The sequence below is a fragment of the Mchenga conophoros genome, linkage group LG7, assembly GCF_057382185.1.
Source record: "Mchenga conophoros isolate Kocher_MC1m ecotype Shallow Benthic linkage group LG7, M_conophoros_male_GT1.1, whole genome shotgun sequence".
NCBI classification, from domain to species: Eukaryota; Metazoa; Chordata; class Actinopteri; order Cichliformes; family Cichlidae; genus Mchenga; species Mchenga conophoros.
In genome coordinates this window covers 51,425,423-51,429,758 of record NC_140532.1, presented here as the reverse complement: position 1 = coordinate 51,429,758, position 4,336 = coordinate 51,425,423, and the positions used below count along the sequence as shown (strand labels likewise).

The 4,336-nt window shown below is 36.9% G+C and overlaps 1 long non-coding RNA gene across 1 annotated transcript; it reads right to left on the bottom strand.

The window, feature by feature from the left end:
- Positions 1-2,594: 2,594 nt before the first annotated feature.
- LOC146571083 (uncharacterized) lies at positions 2,595-3,707 on the bottom strand. Its single transcript, XR_014893224.1, has 3 exons — positions 3,138-3,707; positions 2,749-2,833; positions 2,595-2,649 (listed from the first exon to the last, which is right to left on the bottom strand). It is a non-coding gene; the product is annotated as an uncharacterized LOC146571083 (long non-coding RNA).
- Between the last annotated feature and the right edge of the window lie 629 nt (positions 3,708-4,336).

Genomic DNA, 4,336 nt, shown 5'->3' with positions numbered 1-4,336 from the left:
GATTTTAATAATATGTATTCATTAAGTGCATAGTAATTACATAAATTGCAAAAAAGTGCAATAAACAAAAAAAAATTGAAAATCGTTTTTGCTTTTTTAACATATATTTCTACTTGGAGAAATTTAAGAGGCTTATCCCTCAAAACTGTAAATACAAAAAAGTTGCACAAAATAGTTTCCCACCACAGGAAATTTATTTTGAGTGTCTTCATAGTTTTATTTTTGAAATACACCAATTTTTATACACTGCAGGAAAAAAATAAATATTATACTGCAAATTTGCAAAAAAGCAGCATATGCATCAAAATAAACTATTTCCAGCAGTGCAATATGAGTCCTAAGCATCCCAGAAACGACACAGAAAGTCATAAAGTCAAAGATAACTTTTAAAAAGACCAGTATAGGCCCTGAGGCCCTGATGGTAAAAAAGATTACATTTCCGCGAAAATGACGTCACTTCCGGTTTCGGGCAGGTAATGGCGGAAATGCAAAAGTTCGCGCTGACGTCTATTCCAACGTAGGAAGTGTTATGAACAGCTGATCGGATCGGCAAAGCGTGTTTCTGGAATATTATGTTTTTGTTGCTGCAAGCTCTTTTTTATGCAGTTTTTGCTAAGCTTTGTGTGGAAGGAAACCGTGACCTAGGACAAGCTGATGGCATAAGATGTAAGTACAACTCCTCCGGTTTCATATGCAAAACAAATTTTTGCGCTAGCTTACGTGGTTGCAGTGCTACCGGGATTTAAAAATAGTTACGCAAAACAGAGCGTGTCCGCTCCGATCGGCTCTAAAGGGTTAATGTTGGTTAAACAGTCAATCAAAGCAGAGAGAGCTTCAGAAGGCTTAAATGAATAGTATAGCTGAATATCAAAAAGATGATAAGATACTTCAGGAAACTGCTGTATTATCTGGCTTAAAGGAAGAATGTATATTAAAAACAGAATAGGTCCCAGCACGGAGCCCTGAGGAACTCCACACAGCAACTCTGTAGATTCTGACATGATCTAGTTTGCAGACACACTAAAACTCCTTTCAGATATGTAAGATGAAAACCAGTCTAGAACAGAGCCAGACATCCCTACTAGGTCTCTGTCTGTTTACCGGGAATGCATTTTACGAAAACCAGATTGGAAACGGTCATAGATGTTGTGTTTTTCCAAGTATGCTGTAAGTTGGACAGCAACTGCCTTCTCAAAGAGTTTTAACATAAATGGGAGTTTGGAGATAGGTCTAAAATGTTAAAGTAGAGTTGGATCCAGGTTAGGTTTTTTTGAGCCCTGGTTCCACAATGGCATATTTAAAAAAGCTGGGGAACACCCCAGTCTGAAGAGAAACATTAAAAAGGTTCACAACCCAAGGACCAATGGTATCAAAAGCATTGATGAAAAGCTTAGTGGGGATAATATCTGAGGGGCTTGAAGATGGCTTCATTTTGTCCAACAGGGCTGCTATTTCATCATAAGTCACAGCTGTAAAAGTTGACCAGGAGTGCAAAGGGAGTGCCTCACTCAGAGAACAAGAAAGTTTTGGGGAGATTTTAGCATTGATTTCTTTGATCTTATCAACAAAAAATCTGAGTTTATTACTGTTTGTCTATCTAAAGGTACCACGTCTGGGGATACAATAGCACTGATTTAGTCAAAAAGAATCTTGGGATTTCTCTTGTTTTTTGATATGAGTCTAGAAAAATATTCTGATCTAACATTTTTCACCGCATCATTAAAGGAGAGCATAAGATCTCGAAGATGGAGCCTCTGTACTTCAAGTTTGGTTTTCTTCCATAGTCGTTCTGTTTTGCGGCATATTCTCCTTAAGTTTAAGATAGAGTCATTTATCCAAGGGCATGTCTTTTCTTGTAAGGCAGAGCTTGTTTTAATAGGTGCTACTTGTACGGTGTACATTTTAGGATATCGTCAGGTATCAGACAAAAAATTGTCAGGTGTCAGACAAAAAATTGTCAGGTATCAGAACACAAGGTACCAGAGAGAAAATCTTCCTGCAGGTGGCGCTGTTGTCATGTCCCACCCGAATTGATTTCCAAATACGTCATCAACGTGTGACCGTGGGAGAGCGTAAGGTCATTGACCTCACCGGAGTTTTACCGTGGTTCAGGCTCCTAACGACACAAGGTAAGTTTAACTTTTTCTCCCTTTTGTTCATATTTTTGCCACAGTTGTGTTATATTAAGTTGCAGTTATGTTGTGAAAGTTACATATCAGAGACGGAAAGCCAGTTTTGTACGAAACCAAATCAGTACTATTTTTGTCTGGCTAATTCATTCTAGCTAGCGACAGTGGTGAAACGTGATTCAAATTTAAACTGTTCAGTAATTGTTTTGTATACATTTCAGCAAATGGACAAGCTGAAAGCTTACCATTGCCCTGATTCCTTGTTCAGGAGACCACTGTTTCATCTCACTCTAAGAAACAAACAAACAGACAATTGAATGTTTTTTTTTTTAAATCACTACAGAAAATAACATTTATTGTTTCTACAATAGCTCATGACACAGACTTCAGGAAAATATATATTTTTTGCACTGATGTTTTAACGCTTACCTCCACAGCTTTGTGGATTTCAGTAAAAGGTCGTTAGGGGCATCTTCGCTTCAACCCTAGAAGTTTTAAAACTCGTCTCAGATGCCTCTCACTGTTAAAAGACAACACAGACTTACATTATATTAAATGCAAACTGCATGTTTTGTCATTTTAGAGAGTTGTCACGGAAACTGTTGAAATGCAGACTTACCTTATTTTATGCCCATATGAATTCAGTGCACAGCTGATTTCCTTTTGTTTTAAGCCTTTGTTGAACAATGTTATTATCATCATATCTTGAAAGGTTAAGTGTAACAACAACAGTCTAATTGATCACCCACCTCTTACACTGAACATAAGTAATTAACCAGTAAAGTACTAAATCTTTTTATGTGGCTATTACACTAAAAGCATCGTCTATTCAGTGCCCACAAATAAAACATGTGTAGCAAAAAATACACTTCTTTGATATGAAAGAGGTGAACAGTAGTTAATAAATAAGTGTACTTTAGTCATTTATTTTTAATGCTCTTTTTTTAATAAAAAAAATATATATATATATTTTTGGTACAGTCATGGGAACCAGCCAGAGTCGGATACTCCTTTCATCATCGTCAGATGACATATTGCAGCAAAGTCTAAAAACAACAACAGAAAAAAACATATCGGGATCAAAAAATATCCCGACAGTAGCAATATAGAAAAGAGAAATAAAGAAAAAGAGCGACAGAAAGGATGCAGGCTGCTCGTGAGCTTTCAGCTTGTCCATTTGCTGAAATGTATACAAAACAATTACTGAACAGTTTAAATTTGAATCACGTTTCACCACTGTCGCTAGCTAGAATGAATTAGCCAGACAAAAATAGTACTGATTTGGTTTCGTACAAAACTGGCTTTCCGTCTCTGATATGTAACTTTCACAACATAACTGCAACTTAATATAACACAACTGTGGCAAAAATATGAACAAAAGGGAGAAAAAGTTAAACTTACCTTGTGTCGTTAGGAGCCTGAACCACGGTAAAACTCCGGTGAGGTCAATGACCTTACGCTCTCCCACGGTCACACGTTGATGACGTATTTGGAAATCAATTCGGGTGGGACATGACAACAGCGCCACCTGCAGGAAGATTTTCTCTCTGGTACCTTGTGTTCTGATACCTGACAATTTTTTTTTGACACCTGACAATTTTTTTTCTGACACCTGACAACTTTTTGTCTGACACCTGACAATTTTTTGTCTGACACCTGACAATTTTTTTTCTGACACCTGACAATTTTTTTTCTGATACCTGACAATTTTTTTTGACAACTGACACCTGACAATTTTTTGTCTGATACCTGACGATGTCCTAAAATGTACACCGTATACTTGATCCAAAATGGATTTGCATTCTCTATTAAAGGACTGAATGAGATTATTTACATCATTTCCAGTAAAAAGTGGAGAACTGTCAAGCACAATCGAGAATCTCTCAGCAGTAGTCTGTTATTATCCGTCTATGAGTTTTTAACTTCATAGGTGTTTGTTTAGAGCTAAAATTGAATTTAAAAAGACACAATTATGATCACTCAAATGTACGTCCTAGACAAACACGTTGCCAATGTGGAGGCCCAAGGAAAAGACAAGGTCCAAGGTACGGCCTTTTAAATGGGTCGGATCAGAGACATGTTGGACAAAGTTAAAAGAATTAGATATAGATAAAAGTTCAGCTGCAGAGTTAGATGAGGCATCATCAATATGAATGTTAAAATCTCCAAGAATCAAAACTTTCTCCAGCTCCGTAAAACCCTTTAAG